Genomic DNA, 8914 nt, shown 5'->3' with positions numbered 1-8914 from the left:
GTGCTCAAAGTCAAAGCTCAGAACTGCACCGGAACCTTGAATATGTCCTCTTTACCCCACGAACAGAACTCAATAATAAAAGGTAAAAAAAAAAAAAAAATAGGAAATACCAAAAGAAAAAGAAAGGAAATGATCAAGAAACAGAAAGAACCTTGACCATAGAAAGCTACTATAGTGACAGGGAAGACCAGAACACACAGACGAGGACAAAATGTCCACAGAAGAAATTCCCAAAAGTGATATAAATTGGTTTGAAGCCCAAAGAGACTTCTTGGAAGTGCTCATAAAAAAACTTTAAAAGGAAAATAAGAGAGGTAGATGAAAAAAAGGAAAAAAAAAAAAAGAAATGAGAGGTATGCAAGAGAATGTCAACAGCTTAAAGAAAGAAAGCAATTCCTTAAAAAATACAATTGACCAAATGCAAAAAAAAAAAAAAATGCACTGATGAAAGCAACACCTTGAAAAGTAAAATTAATCAAATGGAAAAAGATATAAAGGCTAAATGAAGAAAATTATGCATTAAAATCTAGAACAAAGCAAATGGAAATTAATGACAATGAGAAATCAAGAATCAGTCAAACAAACTAAAAGAATGAAAAAATTAAAGGAAATATAAAATATCTCATTTCAAAAACAGCTGACCTGAAAAATTGATCCAGGAGACAATTTAAGAATCATCAGTATATCTGAAGGCCATGACTGAAATAAGAAACTGGAAATCATTCTAGAAATCCTTAAGGAAAACTGTCCTGATATACTAGAAACAGAGGGGGAATTAGTCATTGGAAAAAAAAAATCATCAATCACCTCTGGAAAGAGGTTCCACAAGGAAAACGCCAAGGAACATTGTTGCAAAACTCCAGAACTATAATCTCAAGGAAAAAATACTTCAAGCTGCCAGAGAAAAGCAATTCAAGGATCAAGAAGCAATAGTCAGAATTACCCAGGATCTCACAACATCTAAAATAAAGGATCGGAGGATCTGGAACACTATATTCCAGAAGGCAAAGAATCTTTTCTTACAACCAATAATTAATTATTCAGATAGCCTGAGCAGAATCTTTCAGGGAGAGGAAATTGATTTTCAATGAAGTAAGAGACTTTTAATCATTTTTATTGAAAAAATAAAAACAGAACTAAGCAGAAAATTTGACCATCAAACACAGGACTCAAGAAAAAAATACAAAGGTAAAAAAGGGAAAATACATATTATTTAAAGGTTAAACAGTTTATATCTCTAGGTGAAAAAATGATATCTGTAACTCTTGAGAAGTGTATCTGTTACTGGTGCAGACAGAGGGAAGCATCACATGGATGGAGGGTATAGTGGTGAATGAACTCTGATATGATGATATGAAAGAAAAAGACATTAAGGAGTGGTAAAAGGACTGTATTGGGAGAAGACAAAATGTAGGTATAATGGGACAAAATAGATCACATGAAGTGGCTTTAAAAACCTATTACATTAGTGGGAAAGTTGAGAGAGGTATGAGCATTATCTGAAACTTGTTCTCATCAGTTTTGGATTAAAGAGGGAATAACTTAATCATTCAATTCCGTACAAAAAAAAATATTTTAGCCTATAAGGAAGTAGGAGTAGAAAGAGGAGAGAAAGGGGAGAGACTAGATAGAAGTGATAATAGAAATAATAGGTGAAAAGGATAAGAGAGAGGGTAGGGATGATAGAAAATAGGGCAGGTAATGGGTGGGATGGGTTAAAAACAAAATACTACTAAGGAAGGATATTGTAGGAAGAGAAAACAAAAGTATATAAAGGGGAGAAAATAGGATGGAGGGAAATACAGAACTGATAATCATAACTATGAATGTAAATGGGATGAACACTCCAATAAAATGGAAGGGAATAGCAGAGTGGATTAAAGAACAGAATCCTACAATGTGTTGTTTACAAGAAACATATTTGAAACAGAGAGTATACATAAAGAGTAAAAGTAAAAAAGACTGGAGTAGAATTTATTATGCTTCAGCTGAAGAAAAAAAAACTAGCGACAGAAATTCTGATTTGAAATAAAGCAAAAGTACAAAGATATCTAATTAAAATAAGCAAGGAAGGAAAGTATATTCTGATAAAGCTAAATGTCCAGGAGAAAATACATTAAAATCCAATTGGAAGTTTAATAATCTAATTCTAAAGAATGAATGAGTCAAAGAACAAATCACAGAAACAATCTATAGTTTTATTCAAGAGAATGATTATAATGAGACAACATATCAAAACCTATGGTATGTAGCCAAAGCAGTTCTTGGGGGAAATTCTTATCTCTAAATAGTTATGTGCATAAAATAGAGAAAGAGATGAATGAATTGAACATACAACTAAAAAAGTTAAAAAAAAAAAAAAGAAGAAGAAGAACAAATTAAAAACTCTCAATACCAACTTAGAAATTTTGAAACTCAAAGGACAGATTAATAAAATTGAAATTAAGAAAACTATTGGCCTAATTAATAAAACATAGGGTTGGCTCTATGAAAAAAAAATAGATGAATCTTTAGTTAATTTGATTAGAAAAAAAGGAAAGAAAAAGAACCAAATCATCAGAATCAAAAGTGAGAAGGGTAAACTTATCACCAATGAAATAGAAATTGAAGCAATAACTAGGGACTATTTTGCCAACTGTATGGCAAAAAGTCTGACAATCTCATTGAAATGGATTAATATTTACAAAAATGTAAGTTGCCTAGATTAACAGAAGAGAAAATCAATTACTTAAATATGTTGATTCATAGTGTTTGTTATATTACGACTAGGCTGCGTTATATTACCATGTGCTTGTGTAATACCTCCCATGTTGATAGATTTATGTATACCTGTTTCAAGAAAAACAAAAGATGTCAAGGGCCACAGATAGTGGGGGAACTCTGAGTGAGGTATAAGACTCTTCAGCCCAGAGGAAACCTGCTAAAAATGTCTGGTTTGGTTTCCCATTTTCCCTATGGAGTTTCTCACCTCCCTCCCTGAGAAATCAGGGAAGGCATGATCACCTGTGTTTTACTTGAAGTAAGGATTTTTACAGCAGGATGCTTACTCAGTGTGAGATAATGGTTTTCTAGTTCACATATACTTAGTGTGATATAATGTTATAATCACTCTAGTTGGCATATACTTAGTGTGATGTAATGATGTAATCACTCTAGCTGGTATATATTTAGTGTGATGTAATGATGTATCATACTGAAGTATTTAAGGCTGAGAGGACTGGAGATGAGATCTCATATCTCAGATTTAGATCTCATATTCGACTAGGACTCAGATTGGACACAGACACAGAAGATGAAGACAGAAACAGAGATCCTTCTGGTGGCTCTCCTGTCTTCATCACTCCTCCACCTAAGATCAAGACTCATCCAGAGATCCTCCAGAGAACTAGTCTGGTAGTCTGGACATTACTTATGGTGCCCAAATGTGAGACACAAGAAACATAAGAAATAAAGAAGCATCACTTGAGAGCTATTTGTGAGTAGGATCCTCCCAGACTTCCTTCAGTAACCCAAGGGGAAGGAAAGGGAGAAGAGATCTGATAAGACTTTTTTAGTTCAGATAATTAAATGGGCCAACACATCAAAGGGCCAAACCCGGAGACTGATGAGAGACTTAAATGCTTTTCTGACTATAGTCCTCTTCTCCATTTGAAAGTTTGTCTCCATGACATCTTACAAGATTCAATACCACTATCATGCTGTTTGCATTTCCTAACATGTGGAGTCAGATACCTTAACATGTGGACTTAGATAACAGCTAATGCATAAACTTACTGACCATGCTGTGGGGGGAAAAATAATCATGTTTCCATAAAACAAAAACTGGAAATTGTTAAGGATCATCCCTAAGTGAAGGGGTAGGTCAATTCTCTGAGACCCTCCACAATTGTGAATCATAACATTTGAAGGAGTTGCAAAGCCTTTATGCAGATGTTCTGTGTGGATTGGGAATGAAATAAATTGGAGGCAAGAGGGAAGAGGAGAGAGGTCAGACAATGCAACTGCTTCTCAATAGAGAGGTCAGAGAACAGCAACTGCCTCTCACTCTCCTTGGATCATCACCATCCTCTCACATGAACAGATCCATTCTGCAGGTCTGAGTTAGATCTCCAGCAGCCACTGGCAGGTGGCTTCAGTATTACAACATAAATAGTCCCATTCTGGAAAAAGAAACTCCCTAAGGAAAAAATCTCTAGGGCCTGAGGGATTTACAAATTAATTCTATCAAACATTTAAAGAACAATTAATTCCAATACTTTATAAACTATTTGGGAAAATAAGTATGAATTTGATATTGATACCTAAACCAGGAAGAACCAAAACAGGGAAAGAAAATTACAGACCCATCTCCCTAATAAATATTGATGCAAAAATTTTAAATCAAATATTATCAAAGATATTACAGCAACTTATCAGCTGGTTAATATACTCTGATCAATAGGGATTTATACCAGGAATGCAGGGCTGGTTCAATTATCAGGAAAATTATTGTTATAATCAGTCATGTCAATAACAAAACCAACAGAAATCATGATAATCTCAACAGATGCAGAAAAAAACTTTTGACAAAATACTGCACCCTTGCCTATTAAAACCACTAGCAAGCATAGAGTTAAAGGAAGTTTTCCTTAAAATAATAATCAGTATCTATCTAAAATCAACAGCAAGCATTATGTAATGGAATGAAGCTAGTTGCATTTCCAGGAATGAAACAAGAATGCCCATTATCACTACTATCATTCAATATTGTTCTAGAAATGCTAGCTTTAGGAAGAAGAAAAGAAATAGAGGGGGGGATGGAGCCAAGATAGTGGAGAAGGCACTCCTACCCTCATGACCAATATTAAATTCAGCCTCAAAAATAACGCTCGAGTGGTAAAACCCATGAAGACTATAAATACAACAATTCACCAGCCAAAGAAAATCTGAAATTTCACCAGAAAAGGTTAGTCCTGGGGGGCTGGGGAGAAGATCAGCACAAGCAGGGAGAAAACTAGAGGCTAACATATTGTACCTACTCAGCAGGAGTGTGTACACACCCAAAACCGGAAGTGACAGCACAGATCACAGCACAATCTTGCAACTCCAATCTGCAGTATGGGGACTTTTCCTTGGGGCAGTTGCGAACCTACACAGCAGCAGGGCACAGCCTGGGGGCAGCCTCTAATCTGCACAGTGTGGGGCTCGGCCTTGGGCAATAGAAGTTTTGCTGTGTGATTTGCTTTCAGGCAGAGACACTTCCTGTCTGAATGGGGCTCTTCCCTGGTCAGCCACTAATACCCACAGCCCTACAGGGGGCTTTGGCCTTAGGTAGTGACACTTTCACTGCTTAGTCTCTAGCCTTAGGGCAGTTGCTAAACACACAGCCGGGTTCTCCACTGGGTACTTCTATAGCTCAGCCGTGCTAAATCACTTCCAGTTGGGGTGAGGGGGAATTTTGCCCAGAGCACTCCCACACCTCACTGTCTGAAGCCTGTTTACATCTTTCCCTGCTTTGCAGAGGAAGCTGGTAACCCCCTTGCCCTGAAGGCAGACCCTAAATGCTTTAAAAAATGAGTAAAAAAATTAAAAGGACGATTGATAGCTTTTATAAAGAAAAAGAGCAGGTTTGCAACCCTGAGGCGACTAATAGCAAACAGTATCCAGATGATATCCCAAAGGGGAATGTTACCTGTCCCCTTTTACATAATACTTTCCTAGAAGAGAGTCTTTCTCTCATTAAAAGTCTCAAAAGAGAGTTAGAAGAAAAATGGGGAAAGGAAAGAGAAGCTTTGCAAGAAAGTAAGAACTTGCTGAAATATGAATTGGAAAAGGTAAAAAATTCCCAGGAAGTGCAGGGAAACAGAATTTGTGAATTGGAAAAAATAAAAAACGTTCAGGAAAGTAAGAATTGTGAATTGGAAAAGATAAAGAATTCACTAGAAAGTAGGATTTGTGAATTGGAAAAAGAAAATAATTCACTAAAAAAAAAAAAAAATTAGTGAAATGGAAAAAAATTCCAGAGAGCAAAACAACTCATTTAAAAACTCAATTGGACATACACAAAAAGAAGTAAAAAAAGCTAATGAAGAAAATAATTCATTAAAAATCAGAACTGAACAAATAGAAACTAATGATTCATTGAGACAGCAAGAATCAGTCAAGCAAAACCAAAAAAATGATAAATTGGAAAAAACCATGAAATATCTAGTTGGAAAAATGACAGACATGGAAAATAGATCTAGGAGAGATAATCTGAGGATTATTGGACTTTCCGAAAATTATGATGAAAAAAAGAGCCTAGATGTTATTCTACAGGAAATCATCCAAGAGAACTGTCCAGAGATAATAGAACCAGAAGATAAAATAGGCATTGAAAGAATTCATTGAACACCTTCTGAAAAAGACCCTAAAATAAAAACAGCAAGGAATATTGTGTCCAAATTTCAGAACTATCAGATTAAGGAAAAAATATTACAAGCAGACAGAAAAAAACAATTCAAATGCCAAGGTGCCACAATAAGGATCACCCAAGATCTGGCTGCCTCCACATTAAAGGATCAAAGGGCTTGGAATTTGATATTCCTAAAGGCAAAAGAACTTGGAATACAGCCAAGAATAAACTACCTAGCCAAGCTGAGCATTTTCTTCCAGGGAAGAAGACGGGCATTTAATGAAACAGATGAGTTCCATTTGTTTCTAAGAAAAAACCAGAACTAAACAAAAAATTTGATCTCCAACTATAGGACTCAAGAGAAGTAGAAAAGGTAAAAGGAACTCTTGAGAATTGTATTTCTGTTTTGGATATACAAAAAGACTAGATATATATTCTGATTTTACTGATATAACATAAAAAGGGGAAGTAGAAAGGGAAAAGGGATAATGTCAAAAAAGGGGAAAAGGGAGGATAAAAAGGGAGAAATGACATCCCATGAAGAGTCAAAGGAAACTTATCGTATCTGAGGGAATTTAGAGAGGGGGAGGAACAATGTGTGGATCTTACTCTCATCAGAGTTGGCTCCAAGAGAAAATAATTGACATACTTGTTTTACAGAAAATCTTCTCTCACTTCATTAAAAAGGGGGAGAGGAAAATGGAAAAGGAAAAGAGTAATAAGTGAAGGGTACAAGAAAGGGGAAGAGATTCAAAGGGAGGAGGGAAGAATCCTTAAGAGGGTGAGCAGCATGATACAAGTGAGGCACATAAGATTAAAACTGGGAAATAGGGGGCCAGTAAAAGAAAAGCATAATCTGGGGATAATAAGATGGCAGAAAACACAGAATTAGTAATTTTAACCATAAATGTGAATGGAATGATCTCTCCCCATAAAGCAGAGGCAGATAGCAGACTGAATCAAAAACCCTACAATATGTTGTTTACAAGAAACACATTTAAAGCAGGGAGATACATACAGAGTAAAGATAAAAGGCTGGAGCAAAGTCTATTGTGCTTCAGGTGAAGTAAAAAAAGCAGGGGTAGCCATCCTTATCTCAGAGCAACCAAATGCAAAAATTGATCTAATCAAAAGAGATAAGGAAGGAAACTATATCTTGCTAAAGGGTAGCATAGACAACGAAGCAATATCAATACTAAACATATATGCACCAAGTGGTACAGCATCTAAAGGAGATGTTAATTGAATTGATTAATTGAATAGTAACGGTGATAGTGGCAATCTTGTTTCACTCCTGATTTTATTGGGAATGGTTGCAGTTTTTCCCCATTACATATGATGCTTACTCTTGGTTTTAAATAGATGCTGCTGATTATTTTAAGGAAAAGTCCATTTATTCCTATACTCTCAAATGTTTTTAATAGGAATGGATGTTGGATTTTATCAACATTGTATGGATCTTACTCTCATCAGAGTTGGCTCCAAGAGAAAATAATTGACATACTTGTCAGGCAGTGAGATGTGGGAGTGCTCTGGGCAAAAGTTCCCCCCACTCCAACTGGAAATGATTTAGCGCGGCTGAGCTTTGGAAGTGCCCAGTGGAGAACCCTGTTGTGTGGTTTAGCAACTGCCCTAAGGCTAGAGACTAAGCAGTGAAAATGTCACTACCTGAGGCCAAAGCCCCCTGTAGGGCTATGGGTATTAGTGGCTGACCAGTGAAGAGCCCTTTCAGACGGGAAGTGTCTCTGCCTGGAAGCAAATCACACAGCAAAACTTCTATTGCCCAAGGCTGAGCCTTTCTAAGCACCTCTCCTACCCTAAATTTTTATCATGAGTTGTTTTCTCTTCCTAAAGGAGAAGTTAAGAGAGTTGCAAGAAGAAATAGACAGCAAAACCATAATAGTGGGAGATCTCAACCTTGTATTCTCAGAATTAGACAAATCAAACCACAAAACAAAGAAGAAAGAAATTGGGGAAAGTTTTCAATTAGCAATAATCGCGCCTCGGTTAAATCTCATTGGCTACGATACTGCCACTGCGCAAAGCTGAAGAAGAAAGAAATTAAAGAGGTAACTATAATATTAGAAAAAAATTAGATATGATAGATCTTTGGAGAAAACTGAATGGAGACAGAAAGGAATATACTTTCTTTTCAGCAGTTCCTGGAACCTGTACAAAAATTGACCATGTATTAGGACATAAGGACCTCAAAATTAAATGCAGGAAGTCAGAAATAGTAAATACTTTCTTTTCAGATCACGATGCAATAAAAACTACATTCAACAAAAAGTTAGGGGTAAATAGACCAAAAATAATTGGAAACTAAATAATCTCATCTCAAAGAATGATTGGGTGAAACAGCAAATTATAGACATAATTAATAATTTCACTCAAGATAATGACAATGATGAAACATCATACCAAAATTTGGGGGATGCAGCCAAAGTGGTGATAAGAAGAAATTTTATATCCTTAGAGGCTTACTTGAATAAAATACAGAAAGAGAAAATCAGTGAATTGGTCTTGCAACTAAAAAAGCTA

The 8914-nt window shown here is 35.9% G+C and overlaps 1 pseudogene; it reads right to left on the bottom strand.

The window, feature by feature from the left end:
• Positions 1–8267: 8267 nt before the first annotated feature.
• Positions 8268–8420, bottom strand: LOC127546161 (uncharacterized; annotated as a pseudogene).
• Positions 8421–8914: the final 494 nt, after the last annotated feature.

The sequence above is a fragment of the Antechinus flavipes genome, chromosome 1 (assembly GCF_016432865.1).
Source record: "Antechinus flavipes isolate AdamAnt ecotype Samford, QLD, Australia chromosome 1, AdamAnt_v2, whole genome shotgun sequence".
NCBI lineage: Eukaryota > Metazoa > Chordata > Mammalia > Dasyuromorphia > Dasyuridae > Antechinus > Antechinus flavipes.
The sequence above is the reverse complement of the archived record's forward strand: the minus strand, read 5'-3'. Positions and strand labels throughout refer to the sequence as shown.